Here is a 15,664-nt window from a genome sequence, read left to right on the forward strand (position 1 = left end):
CGGCGAAACCCCGTCTCTACTAAAAAATACAAAAAACTAGCCGAGCGAGGTGGCGGGCGCCTGTAGTCCCAGCTACTCGGGAGGCTGAGGCAGGAGAATGGCGGGAACCCGGGAGGTGGAGTTTGCAGTGAGCTGAGATCCGGCCACTGCACTCCAGCCTGGGCGACAGAGCGAGACTCTGTTTCAAAAAAAAAAAAAAAAAAAGAAACAGGAGACGACAACAGGACCACATTAATGGGAGGAAAAGGGTAACCTGGGTAAAAGTGCTCACTGGCATTATGGAAGAACACTTAGCAAGTTGTAGTGAATGATCAGCCTCTGGGATACCCATAGTCTACCAAAAAGGCTGAACTCATTCTAATTCAATCAGCATGTCTGCACCATTCTGGTGACCCAGGTTTACACTGTTCCTTACAGAAATACCGTGAAGCCCAGTGGGTAATATCCTAGAGTTGAACTTATTTCAAAAAGCATACCTAATTACTTGTTTTCACATTTGAAAAACCTTAAAAACAATGAATTTATAAATAATTAACTTCTAATTATAGATGATTCTATTATACTGTAATACAAGATTAAACTGTAAACACCTTAATATGAGTATTTCTTGAATTCATGATTAGTTATGTAGATAGTGTCTTTCAAATTAACATGACAAAAGTAACAATTAGAGAAAACATTTGAAATGAGATAAAATGAATCAAAACCACATCTCAATGGCTTGGTGTAATTGCCATGCTTTTGGAAATGGCCAGATGACTAACAAGAAACAAAGATTTTGGTTTTGCTCAATGATTGTTTTTGACCTTAGAAATCTAAAATCCTGACTAAAGTATTCAAAGGGAATATTTTATAGGTGGCTTCTCACGGTTGCCAAGGCAACGAAAGAAAAATTCTGATAGGTAGGAAAATGCACACTATATACACACATTGCTCTTCTCTGATTTACTTTAACATTGAAAAATTGAGGATTGTAAAGGCAGTCTCAATTTAGAGTACAATTAAAAGATTTGTTTTTCAAAAAAAGCAAATGTATAAAATTAATGGGTAACAGATGCCATTAGTTGTTAAAAAATAGTATGACTAAATTTAGTAAGTATCTAGTCAGGCAAATAACAGCCCAATTAAATGAAGACCCTAATAGGTGCATGTGGAAAGCACTGCTGTGCAGTGTGGAGCACCTCCACTCAGCATTTTCTTCTGCCTCTTTACAGACATACCAATTTCCCCTGAGTGACTCACGGTGCATACTGGGAACTGAGAATGCTGTGTTCAGAGTGATTACTGAAGACATGATTAATACACTTCTTCCATATGATAACAAAATGTTATAAATCTTACTCTGCCTCAGAAAAGCTTGTAGGAAAAGATTATAGTACTCAATTTGGGTTCATGAAAAATTTCAATATTCCAGATAATTCAGACTCTTAAATGTCAATGAAATCTCATAAAACATATTTGAATAAGATGAAATCGTCTTAGCTAAGAATTTTATATTACCAGTAAGTTTACAAAACCAGTACTTTAAGCCAAATAACAATGTCTGACACGTGAATAGCACCCAGGCAAGTGCTCTTCATGATCGTTGTTAAAGTAACAATAGCACCATGTACTTTCCTGGGACCTGCTGGCCTATTTTCCACTGACATAAAGTGGAAAAGGTGGCCGGGCACGGTGGCTCATGCCTGTAATCCCAGCACTTTGGGAGGCCGAGGCAGGAGGATCATGAGGTCAGGAGTTCAAGACCAACCTGGCCAAGATGGTGAAACCCCGTCTCTACTAAAAAATACAAAACTTAGCTGGGCGTAGCGGCAGGCACCTGTAATCCCAGCTACTGGGGAGGCTGAGGCAGGAGAATTGCTTGAACCCGGGAGGTGGAGTTTGCAGTGAGCTGAGATCGTGCCACTGCACTCCAGCCTGGGCGACAGAGCAAGACTCTGCCTCAAAAAAAAAAAAAAAAAAAAAAGTGGAAAAGGCATCAAAATGGCAAAGGAAAGTGATATAAATTGAATGCTTATATGTAATAAAATTTTAAATAAAAAATAACTTTTGATGTTGTGCAACTATAGGTGAGACTATTAGTGAGGTCATATTTTTACTTATATTGACTAAATAACCATTCACAATATTCTTATTTAGAATAATATTCCTTTTCTGCTGTATATTTGCTAGCTTTGATCAAATGTTATGGGAGCTCAATAGAAATCAACAAAATGAATCTTTATTTTACCACAAGCATTGACGCATATGCTTGTTTTTCTTAAAATGCATTAGCTTTTTACAAAATATTTATACATTTTTTTCAGTTTATTGTTTATTGCTGAAAAGTGGCCATCCTGCCAGAAAACTGCTATTCTCAGTTGTAACCACACTGACTAACAGTGAGTGGAAATGAAGTGGATAAAAAGCAAATGTGTCTTCTCTGTGTATTTTTTTTGTCCATGGTCTGAAGAACAGAAGGATGCAGAAGATGAAAGGAAATATAATCCCTGAAAGATCACGAAGAAGCTCTCTTAAACAGCCAAAAAAAACCCACACAGAGGAAGTTTTTTTTTTTTTTTTTTTTTTGACTTTCTACTTCTATGAGTTTAATTTTTTTTTCTTTTTCTTTTTGAGACAGAGTCTCAATCTTTTGCCCAGGCTGAAGGGAAATGGCACAATCTTGGCTCACTGCAACCTCCAGCTCTTGTACTCAAGCGATTCTCCTTCCTCAGCCTCCTTAGTAGCTGTGATTACAGGCACACGCCACCACGCCCACGCTACTTTCTGTTTTTTTAGTAGAGATGGGGTTTCACCATGTTGGTCAGGCTGGTCTCAAACTCCTCACCTTGTGATTTCCCTGCCTTGTTCTCCAAAGTGCTGAGATTACAGGCGTGAGCCACTGCGCCTGATGAGTTTACTTTTTTTTTTTTTTACACTTTACATGCAAATAGAATTATGTGGGCTGGGTGCGGTGACTTATGCCTGTAATCCCACCAATTTGGGAGGCCCAGGTGGGTGGATCGTTTGAGGTCAGCAGTTCGAGAACAGCCTGGATAACATGGCTAAACCCTGTCTCTACTAAAAATATAAAAATTAGCCAGGTGTGGTGGTGGGTGTCCGTAATCACACGTACTGGGGAGGCTGAGGTAGGAGAATTGCTTAAATCCAGGAGACGGAGTTTGCAGTGAGCCAAAATGGTGTTACTGCATCATTGCCTGGGCAACAAGAGCTAAACACTATCTCAGAAAAAAAAAAAAAAAAAGAATTTTTTTGCATGTGTTTTTCTGTGCTGGCTTACTTTACTTAGCATAATATTTTTCAGGTTCATGAATATTGTTGCAAATAACAAGACTTTCTTATTTTTAAGGGGTGGCTGAATAGCATTTCATTGTGTACATATACCACATTTTTTTTCTCCATTCCCTATCGATGGACACTTAGGTTGATTCCATACCTTAGCTATTGTGAGTAATCCACTCGCTTCCTTCTCTTTTGTTTTGTTTTGTTTTCATTTTTGATTTGTTTTGTTTGAGATGGAGTCTCATTCTGTCAGCCAAGCTGGAGTGCAGTGACGCAATCTTGGCTCACTGCAACCTCCACCTTCCAGGTTCAAGGAATTCTAGTGCCTCAGCCTCCTGAGTAGCTGAGATTACAGGTGTGCATCACCACACTTGGCTAATTTTTTTATTTTTAGTAGAGGCAGACTTTCACCATGTTGACCAGGCTACTCTTTCATTTGTTTGTGTATTTTTTTCTTCCTTTCCTTCTTTACTTCTAGAAGCATGTTAGTTTTAAAATATAAATTGTGAATATTAAAGGCCTTCATTTCTCTGTCTTGGATTACTATTATGACTGATTTAAAAATAAGTTTTTTTGAAATTTTCTGCATAAAGGTTATTACTTCATTATTCACATGGCTTGAGACAATATAGAAATTAAAATGAACATTTGTTAGTAAAACAGCAATTATCTAGCTCCTGGGAGTGATTTAATCTCTCACCTAGTCTTTAGAAATTCCATCAAGACAAGAACTCTATTTTTTTTTTTTTTTTTTTTTTTGAGACGGAGTCTCGCTCTGTCGCCCAGGCTGGAGTGCAGTGGCCAGATCTCAGCTCACTGCAAGCTCCGCCTCCCGGGTTCCCGCCATTCTCCTGCCTCAGCCTCCCAAGTAGCTGGGACTACAGGCGCCCACCACCTCGCCCGGCTAGTTTTTTTGTAGTTTTAGTAGAGACGGGGTTTCACTGTGTTCGCCAGGATGGTCTCGATCTCCTGACCTCGTGATCCACCCGTCTCGGCCTCCCAAAGTGCTGGGATCACAGGCTTGAGCCACCGCGCCCGGCCAAGAACTCTTTTTTTTTCCAGGAGTGTGTAATGTAAAATCACACTCTTGTCTTTTTGTCTTTGTGGCAGAAGTCGAGTAGTTATGGTAATGAAAAAGAAGTCTAGGTCTCTTTTCAGAAGTAAGATGGTGATGGTGGAAGCAAATATAATGGTACTTGGTACTTAGCCACATTTCAAAACATGCCAGTACAAATTTAAATGAAAATTAAGGAAGTCAAACAGGAAATGAGAAAAAGTAACTACTAGAAACACATAAAATGATAACAATATAACAACTTCACTTTTTTTTTTTTTTTTTGGTTTTGGACAGAGATTCCCTCTTGTTGCCCAGGCTGGAGTGCAATGGCACAATCTTGGCTCACTGCAACCTCCGCCTCCTGGGTTCAAGCGATTCTTTTGTCTCAGGCTCCCCAGTAGCTTGGACTACAGGCACATGCCACCACACCCGGCTAATTTTTGTATTTTTAGTAGAGAGAGGGTTTCATCATATTGATTAGGCTGATCTCAAACTCCTGACCTCAGGTGATCCACCCGCCTCGGCTTCCCAATATGCTGGCGGATACAGGCATAAGCCACAGCTCCTGGACAACAACTTTATTTCTTGAAGCAATTATTTTAAATATAAATTAATTAGACTACTTAAAAAAATGAAATATAATCTTAGGACTTTGGAAGGCCAAGGTAGGCTGATCAGTTGATCCCAGGAGTTCACGAGAGGCCTAGGCAACATGGCAAACTCCGTCTCTACGAAAAAAAAAAAAACAAATAAGCTAGCTGGGTATGATGGCACATACTTGTAACACAGCTACCTGAGAGACTGAAATGAGGATCATCTGAGTTTGGGAAGTTCAGGCAGCAGCAAAATGTGCAAATCAGCCTGGTTGACACAGTGAGGTCCATTCTGAAAAATAAATGAGACTAGGCACAGTGGTTCATGCCTGTAATCCCAGCCTTTTGGGAGACCAAGGCAGGCAGATCACCTGATGTCAGGACTTAAAGACCAGTCTGGCCGTGATGGTGAAAACCCGTCTCTAGCCGGGCGCGGTGGCTCACGCCTGTAATCCCAGCACTTTGGGAGGCCGAGGCGGGCGGATCACAAGGTCAGGAGATCGAGACCACGGTGAAACCCCGTCTCTACTAAAAATACAAAAAATTAGCCGGGCGCGGTTGTGGGCGCCTGTAGTCCCAGCTACTCGGGAGGCTGAGGCAGGAGAATGGCGTGAACCCGGGAGGCGGAGCTTGCAGTGAGCCGAGATCGCGCCACTGCACTCCAGCCTGGGCGACAGAGCGAGACTCCGTCTCAAAAAAAAAAAAAAAAAAAAAAAAAAGAAAACACGTCTCTACTAAAAATACAAAAAATTAGCCGAGTGTGGTGGCAGGCACCTATAATCCCAGCTACATGGGAGGCTAAGCCAGGAGAATCACTTGAACCCAGGAGGCGGAGCCTGGGCCAGAAGAGCAAAACTCCATCGCAAAATAAATAAATAAATAAATAAATAAATAGGTTGGGCACTGTGGCTCACACCTGTAATCCCAGCACTTTGGGAGGCTGAGGTGGGTGGATCACGAGATCAAGAGATCAAGACCAACATGGTGAAACCGTGTTTCTACTAAAAATACAAAAATTGGCTGGGCATGGTGGCGTGTGCCTGTAATCCTAGCTACTCAGGAGGCTGAGGCAGGAGAATCACTTGAACCTGGAAGGTGGAGGTTGCAGTGAACTGAGATTGCACCGATGCACTCCAGTCTTGGTGACAGAGTGACACACCACCTCAAAAATAAATAAATACATACATAAAAATAAATATGTAAATAAATAAAAGTATATAACGAAAAAGAAATAGAATACCTGAGTGGTTTTTTAAAAAGTATACAGCATGCTACCTACAAGAGATTCATTTAAGCATTGAGTCAAATAGGCTGAAAGTAACAGAATGAAAAAAAATGCATATTCCATGAAAATAGTAACCACAATTGAATAAGGTGGTCATAATTATATTAGACACAATATACAATTTTGACATTATATTACGGTAAAGTGAGTTGATTTACCAGGAATCTATAACTATAATATTTATTTATCTATATATATGTGTGTATATAACATCAGGACTCCAAAATATATAAAGCAAATATTGACAAAAGTGAAGCAAGACATACATAGCAACATAATAATTGTAGACATCAAAACCCCATTTGCAATAATAAATAGAAAATTTAGGGGAAAAATAAGAAACAGAAAACTTAGACAACATTACAGACTATATTAATTATTTTGCATATAGAGGAATACTTGAGAGTGCATAATTTATATAGAAAAAAAGATTTATATGGCTCACAGTTTGTCAGACTGTATAAGTGTGTGCCAGCATCTGCTTCTGGTGAGGATTTCAGGAAGCTTAAAATCATGGTGGAAGGTAAAGAGTAACTGGACATATTATATGGTAAGAGACAGAGCAAGTGTGAGGTGAAGGAGCCAGTTTCTTTTAATGAACCAGCTCTCATTTGAATTAATAGAGTGTTAACTTTTTGGTTACCAGGAGGATGTACCAAGCCATTCATGAAAAATTTGCCCCCATGACCCAAACGTGTCCCACCAGGTCCCACATTCAACACTGAGGATTTATATTGCAGCATGAGGTTTGGAAAACATGGACATCCAAACCATATTCTAGACCAACTAGGCTTCACAGACACATAAAAAACTCTCTAGTCAAAACCAAGATAATACACAATGTTCTTATTTGCATCTGGTGTATTTTGTTAGGGCACATAGCAGGTTTTATTAAATTTTAAAATACTGACTGGGTGCAGTGGCTGTTGCTTATAATCCTAACGCTTTGGGAGGCTGAGGTAAGAGGATCCACTGGGGCCAAAAGTTCAAGACCAACCTGGGCAACACAGTGAGATCCTAACACTACAAGCAAGCAAACAATTAGCCAGACACAGTAGTGCATATCTGTAGTCCTAGCTACTCAGGAAACTGACATGAAAGGATCACTTGAGCCCAGGAGGCTGAGGCTACAGTGAGCCAGAATTATACTACTACACTCCAGCCTGGTTGATGGTAAGATCTTGTCTCGAAACAACAACAAATCAATTTGAAAGACTAAAATTATACACTGTGTGTTTTCTAACAAACACTGAATTAAACTAGGAATTAAAAGCAAAAGTCAAACTGGCAAATTCAAAAATATGTATATATAAAATACTCTTCAATATATTTTTGCTCCGGGGTCAAAAAATTTTATTTTTCAAAGATATCAATACAACCTACCATTAAAAGATGATACAAAGTTGTTTGTCAGAAATATTTATTTATTTACAGAAATAGCACTGATTATTGATTAGATATATACTGTTATGGTTTAGGATATGGGATATAGTGTCCAATGTGGCATTATTAGTTTATACCTACTTGTGGCAATAGTGAACAGTTTCAAGAGATGAATACATAGTTCAAAGGGAGGAGAAGTAACTGCACTTTTATTTTAATGTCTCTCTGAGGTTGATAACCAAAGGGACTTGCATTTTTTAGATAAAAGTTTTTTATTTCCCAAATCTCATGATCTAAATTCAAAATTTGGAGCTGCACATTTAGTGCCTGAATGGCTAGAGTAGCAACAGGTGTTAACTGCACATTTGTGAGCACTTTGGCAAGAGGAGTGAGGGGAAAGTGGGGATTCTGATGTCTAAATGTCTACTCAATGCACACATGTTATTCTGATTGGGTTTCTGGGCTACACAGTTTCTGTTATCAGTTTCATTCTGAAGATACAAGAGTCATTGAAAGAGGCAAAATGATTGATTGCTGCCCGGTGAAGTTTGTAGCGATGTGGTCTAGCCTTTCTAGAAGTGACTGTAGAGGACTATAGCTACCAAATAGACAGAGACACAATTCTGCCTGCATATTTAGGCACTTTGCTGCACAACTTTGAGTTGACCGGAAGCCTGAGAGGGAAAGTCTCTAGAGCAAATTCTGGTTGGTACCTTATGTGTTTATATCATGTGTGGTAATTCTAGATAGTGTTTGGAAACAATAATTAAAAGAAAAATTTTCTCCACCCCAGAGAAACCCCACAATAATAGAATAGAAAGAAAACGATTTTATTACACAATAGAACTTGAATGTGACATGGATCTTCGTCAATCTGCTTAAGAGACTGCATAGACAGAAAGATGGTCACTATAATTGGACCATAAGTAGAAGAATTTAAAGCACCATGTCATACATAGTTCATCCTAAATTCACCTGGAGATTGAGGAGGCCATCTGTGTATGCTAATTGCTTATTTTCAATGACAAATAAACTTTTCACATCTTCATAACAGGATGTAGTTTAGCAGCTTGAAGCCAGGTGCCTGCTGAAGGTAGGCTTTCACTCTGCTACAAAAATGGTTGAATAGGGTTCTATCTTTTTGGCTATTTACATTTTAGAGCAGTGGTTCTGTACTCCCTGGCACTGGGTTACAGCACTCCTGCTTGCTTTCTCCTGGTTGCTAGTGTCCTCTCTTGATCTCTATCATCTGCCACTGAGGCACAACCCACAGCACAGCTCACATTTTATGTGACCTCCATTTGCCACAGCAGCACTCTAGTGTCACATCAGAGAGTGAAGCCTGAGCTGCAGGAGGAGAATCTGCAGGCCTCCTCAGTAGAATTACACCTTCACAATAATGGGAATGTGAGCAGTGTTTCAGCCTCAGTTTCTACGTATAGAGGTGACAAGGAAAAAATATCGCTGAATTTTCAGCATGAGTCCAAATAGCAATAGCTGCAAAAATTGTCACTGTGACAGCCCACCGCGTTAAGACACCATAGTATACTAATAGGCCTTCTGAAAGCATTGGAGAGAAAAAAGAGATCTTGATCTGAGCAAGATTATTTTCGTAGAAAAAAGTTAAAAAGATCTTAAGAAAAAGCTCAGATTAGATATGATCGATCAAGTCAGTAAAAGAATATTCCCCTAAAAGCAATTCCTCTCTAAACACCCAAAGTGCACAGCTACTCTCAGCTGAGAAACATGAGCTTTAGGAAGAAAGAGGGCAGATTTTCAGAAGAATTTTATAAAGTTTTTTTTCTACCTTTGCTGCCCTCTCATTTCCTAGCCATTGAATGGAGGTTCTGTATTGAAACACATCTGACAACTTCCAACAACACTTAAAGATGAAGAAATAGAATCTGACTGTTTCTATAGAGTGGAATACATTAGAACTTGTAACATAGCTAACTGAAGAGTTATTATTGTTTTTGCGTGGCCACATTACCTGTCTTTATTTGTCCTGTAATAGCAGCGTTCCAATTTAGTGCAATAAAAGATACTAAAGATGTGTTTACTCATAATTATCCCTATTGAATAAAGTAATAAACGTGTCACACTAATATCTACTATAACAATTTGGTAGTAAATTTTCTTTGGATATTAGGTATAAGTATCTAAGTATGAATAATTTTAATGAACTAGTCATAATGTATGTAGCATTTTAAAAAATTACAACTATAGCTGGGTGCGGTGTCTCACGTCTATAATCCCAACACTTTGGGAGACCGAAGTGTGCAGATCATGAGGTCAGGAGTCTGAGACCAGCTTGGCCTGTATGGTGAAACCCCATCTCTCCTAAAAATACAAAAAAAAATTTAGCCAGGCGTGGTGGAGTCCGCCTGTCATCCCAGCTACCCGGGAGGCTAAGGCAGAAGAATCGCTTGAACCCAGGAGGTAGAGGTTGCAGTGACATGAGATTGCAGCACTGTGGTCCAGTCAGGGCAAAAAAGCGAGACTCCATCTAAAAAAAAAAAAAAAAAAAAAAAAAAAAAAAAAATCAACTATACTTCAGTTAAAACACTATATTTCAAAAGTACAAATAACAATATTAAAATAACAATTTAAGTGATTCATTCAAAGTAAGTATTGTGACTTTATATTCATATGATGTAGAAAATACTGCTTATGGCCCATGCCTGTAATCCCAGCACTTTGGAAGAATGAGGCGGGTGGATCACCTGAGGTTAGGAGTTCAAGACCAGACTGGCCAACATGATGAGATCCCATCTATACTAGAAATACAAAAACTTAGCCAGGCATGATGGCATGTGCTGTAATGCCAGCTACTTGGGAAGCTAAGGCAGGAGAATCACTTGAACTTGAGAGGCAGCTGTTTCAGTGATCCAAGATCATGCCACTGCACTCCAACCTGGGTGACATAGTGAGACTCTATCTCAAAAAAAAGATAATACTGTTTAATGTATATGAATGCAGTTTATCTGCAAACCCTGCACATAACTACGTTAATTGTTCTGAAGTAATAAATAGAAAGTAAGATATAACTACAGACTCCACTGTTCAGTTTGTGCACTGAACTGTTTCTGCTTTTGCAGTATAAGTACTTTAGCCTGCAAATAGTGGATAATTACCTTGGATAATCAGATTTCTTTCAAAGAAACTTAGTATCTTTCAGTCTTTATCATTCTGTGTTGCAAAATTTAATCCTATCTTTGTGCTAAGCATCTGTGTGCTCTTAAAATGAGCGCTTATGTAAACAAATTTGTGTCTACTTTGAAGGACTAAAAATGAAAAAAATGAACTTTTTAGAAGAAAAAAGAAAGCAAAAAATCTGAAGTACTAGATAATCTGGAGTCTGAAAAAATGACATAAGATTTATTTAACTGTTAATATAATTTACGTATATTTCAAAAAAGCACAGAAAAATATCTACATATAATCAAAATGCCTTAAGAAAAGAGAGAATAGGCCAGGCGCGGTGGCTCGAGCCTGTAATCTCAGCACTTTGGGAGGCCGAGATGGGTGGATCACGAAGTCAGGAGATCGAGAACATCCTGGCTAACACGGTGAAACTTTGTCTCTACTAAAAAATACAAAAACTAGCCAGGCGAGGTGGCGGGCGCCTATAGTTCCAGCTACTCGGGAGGCTGAGGCAGGAGAATGGCGTAAACCCGGGAGGCGGAGCTTGCAGTGAGCTGAGATCCGGCCACTTCACTCCAGCCTGGGCGACAGAGTGAGACTCCGTCTCAAAAAAAATAAATTAAAAAAAAAAAAAAAAGAAAAGAGAGAATAGTAAAATAGTTTTTTGATTTTTTTTAAAGAGTTTTTGAACTCGTGGACAACTGAATTTTGCACACAGTATGCACTTAAGATAATGCTTATGGGAGAAAAAGCACAAGAGAGAACGATGTTATAAAAAAATCCATGTGTGCACAAGACCTTTGCAACAGAACAGAGGGACCAGAAATAATGCCACCCTCCTACAACCATCAGTTTTTTTTTGTTTTTTTTGTTTTTTTTTTTTTGAGACGGAGTCTCGCTCTGTCACCCAGGCTGGAGTGCAGTGGCCGGATCTCAGCTCACTGCAAGCTCCGCCTCCCGGGTTCACGCCATTCTCCTGCCTCAGCCTCCCGAGTAGCTGGGACCACAGGCGCCCGCCACCTCGCCCGGCTAGTTATTTTTTGTATATTTTTTAGTAGAGACGGGGTTTCACCGGGTTAGCCAGGATGGTCTCGATCTCCTGGCCTCGTGATCCGCCCGCCTCGGCCTCCCAAAGTGCTGGGATTACAGGCTTGAGCCACCGCGCCCAGCCAACCGTCAGATTTTTGACAAACCTGACAAAAGAAAAGAGGGAAGAATTCTCTCTTTAATAAATGGTGTTGTAATAACTACCTAGCACTATGTAGAAGACAGAAACGGGACCCCTTCATTATACCATATACAAAAATAAGTTCAAGATAAATTAAAGACTTAAATGTAAGACTTAAAGTTATAAGAAACCCTGCAAGATAACCTAAAAATTACTATTCTAGACATAGCAACTGGCAAACACTTCATGACAAAGTTACAAAAAGCAATTGCCACAAAAGCAAAAATTGACAAATGGGACCTATTTAAACTAAAGAGCGTCTTCACAGCAAATAAACTATCAACAGAGTAAACAAACATACAGAATAAAAGAAAATATTTGCAAACTTTGCCTCTGACAAAGGTCTAATATCCAGAATTTATTAAGAACTTAAACAAGTTAACAAGAAAAGAAAAAAAAAACCTCATTACAAAGTAGGTAAAAAATATGAACAGATGTTTTTCAAAAGAAGACATACATGTGGCTAAGAAGCATATGAAAAAAATGCTCATCATTGATCGTTAGAGAAATTAAAAGAAAAACCACAATGAGATACCACATCATACAGGAACCAGGAGAACAGTTCACACCATTCTCCTGCCACAGCCTCCTGAGTAGTTGGGACTACAGGCGCCCGCCACCACGCCCGGCTAATTTTTTTTTTTTTTTGTATTTTTAGTAGAGACAGGGTTTCACCGTGTTAGTCAGAATGGTCTCAATCTCCTGACCTCGTGATCTGCCCACCTCGGCCTCCCAAAGTGCTGGGATTACAGGCGTTAGCCACCACGCCCGGCCTCAAACAAAGTGTTTACACAAGGGAAGGAAATTTTAAGGTATTCACTTTAAAAAAATTTTTTTTTTGAGATAGAGTCTCGCTCTATCACCCAGGCTGGAGTGCAATGGCACAATCTTGGCTCACTGCAGCCTCCGCCTCCTGGGTTCAAGCCATTCTCCTGCCTCAGCCTCACAAGTAGCTGGGACCACAGCCATGCGCCACCACACCTGGATAATTTTTGTAATTTCAGTAGAGATGGGATTTCACCATGTTGGGCAGGCTGGTCTCAAACTCCTAACCTTAAGTGATCGACCCACCTAGGCTTCCCAAAGTGTTGGGATTACAGTTGTTAGCCACTGTACCTGGCTAAGATGCTTGCATTTTATACCTCCAAAAGAAAAGCAAATATATCTACTTCTTTCGGACAATATATGTATTATTTTATTATTTCTATTAAAAACAATGTACTACAAAATTAGTCATATGGGAAAACTTGTAGAAGATACCACGTTTCATCACATATAATTTAGCATTTAACTCAGAAATCAAGACATGATATAGAACTGAGATATTCACTGTTACAAATTTACTCTGCAAAAAGAGGAACTGATGTTTTGACGAGTCTATGTAACTCATCAATTATCTACCACATTATCCTGTGGAAATATGTTTATCGTCTACAGTCAAAATGGAAGAGAGATTTTCTTTTTTTTCTTTTTTTTTTTTGGAGTCTATCTCTGTTGCCCAGGCTGGAGCGCAGTGGTGCGATCTTGGCTCGCGGCAAACTCCACCTCCCAGGTTCAAGCAATTCTCTGCCTCAGACTCCCAAGTAGCTGGGATTACAGGTGCCTGCTATCATGCCTGTATGATTTTTGTAGTTTTAGAGACAGGGTTTCACCATCTTGGAAAGGCTGGTCTTGAAATCCTGACCTCGTGAGGCACCCACCTCATCCTCCCAAAGTGCTAGGATTACAGGCGTGAGCCACCGCGCTTGGCCGATAGCTAGCATTCTTAAAGCTAAGGCTTGGAATTCTGTTTGAAATCACTCAGCCATAAAAAATACACCTGGCCGGGCATGGTGACTCATGCCTGTAATCCCAGCACTTTGGGAGGCTGAGGCAGGTGGATCACGAGGTCAGGAGTTCAAGACCAGCATGACCAACATGGTGAAACCTGTCTCTACTAAAAGTAAGAAAATTAGCCGGGCACGATGGCATGGTGCCTGTAATTTCAGCTACTCAAAAGGCTGAGGCAGGAGATTCGCTTGAACCTGGGTGACAGAGGTTCCAGTGAGCTGAGATCATGCCACTTGTTGGGATGATCAGACCCAACACCAGGCCATGGGGGCTATGAAGTCCGCTTTCAGCCCCTACTAATAAAATGGAAATTACAGTAAAAAAAACCTGATGCAGCTCGGTGCAGTGACTCACTCCTGTAATCCCAACACTTGGGGGGCCAAGGCAGGCAGATCACTTAACACCAGAAGTTTTGGAGCAGTCTGGTCCATCTCTACTAAAAATACAAAAACTACCCAGGCAAAGTGTTGTGCACCTATAATCCTAGCTACTCGGGAGGCTGAGGAATGAGAATCACTTGAACCTAGGAGGCGGAGGTTGCAGTGAGCTAAGATCAAGCCACTGCATTGCAGCCTGTGTAACAGAGTGAAACCGTCAAAGAAAAAAAAAAAAGAAAAACAGAAAAACCTGAAGTCAAAATAAGTAAAGAAATCTTTTCAATGTACAGATCCAATCACCCAGCCCATCTGTTCACTTACACGCTCAATAACCACCCTCCCAGAAGACACTGCACTATGCCCCAGTGAGTGCCCCAGGTGCATTTTACTTTGTAAGTTTTTATGCCATCTCACTGGGGTCAGTTTTTGTGTTTTCTGTAGTTTTTTTTTTTTTTTCTAATTGCAAAATTTTCACTATTTTTATTTCAATGTTTCTCTGCCCCACCCAAGACAATCCAGGGGGCAGAAATTATTTGTTTTCCCCTCAAACCAGCATCTGATTGGCTGACCAGCAATGTGTATCGAATAAAAGGAAGCTAGGTTGGGTGAAGACAATCTTCATGTCTCGAGGGGTTAGCTTTAAAAAAAAAAAAAAAAAAAAAAAAAAAAAAAACTTGCACCAGGAGATGCCTTTCAGCCCCAAGGCTGCCACCTTCTCCCTTGAGAGGCTACGCTGCATACTTCAGGTGGTTCTATGGGAGAAAATGACGCAAGAGCTAATGTTCACTAGACACTCTAGCAGACATAGCCATGGTGGGTATCTTGGTTTATCCCCAGAAAGTACTAAAACCCATGACCAGAAAATAAAACTGGAGGATAGCTGAGGACACATCACCCTATAAAGTTTCCAAAGGGTAATCTTAACCTAAAAACATTCTGGTAATTCCTCTGGAAAAATAAAAGAAAAAAAGGGACAGATATTTTTACAATACAGTGTCAGGGGATTATTCTTTGCTTTCTTCTCAGGGAAAAGATTTACAAACAGAAAATAAATCTTTTCAATACTGTTATGCCATGCTTTTAAAAAATGATTAACTGGCCGGGCGCGGTGGCTCAAGCCTGTAATCCCAGCACTTTGGGAGGCCGAGACGGGCGGATCACGAGGTCAGGAGATCGAGACCATCCTGGCGAACACCGTGAAACCCCGTCTCTACTAAAAAATACAAAAAACTAGCCAGGCGAGGTGGCGGGCGCCTGTAGTCCCAGCTACTTGGGAGGCTGAGGCAGGAGAATGGCGTAAACCTGGGAGGCGGAGCTTGCAGTGAGCTGAGATCCGGCCACTGCACTCCAGCCCGGGCTACAGAGCGAGACTCCGTCTCAAAAAAAAAAAAAAAAAAAAAAAAAGATTAACTGAGGAACATGGGGTATGATAGAGGCCCTGCTTGGGACACTTGTGAAAAATGCCAGGGAAAATCAGTCCCCTGT

Source organism: Macaca nemestrina, chromosome 20 (assembly GCF_043159975.1).
Source record: "Macaca nemestrina isolate mMacNem1 chromosome 20, mMacNem.hap1, whole genome shotgun sequence".
Classification (NCBI taxonomy): domain Eukaryota; kingdom Metazoa; phylum Chordata; class Mammalia; order Primates; family Cercopithecidae; genus Macaca; species Macaca nemestrina.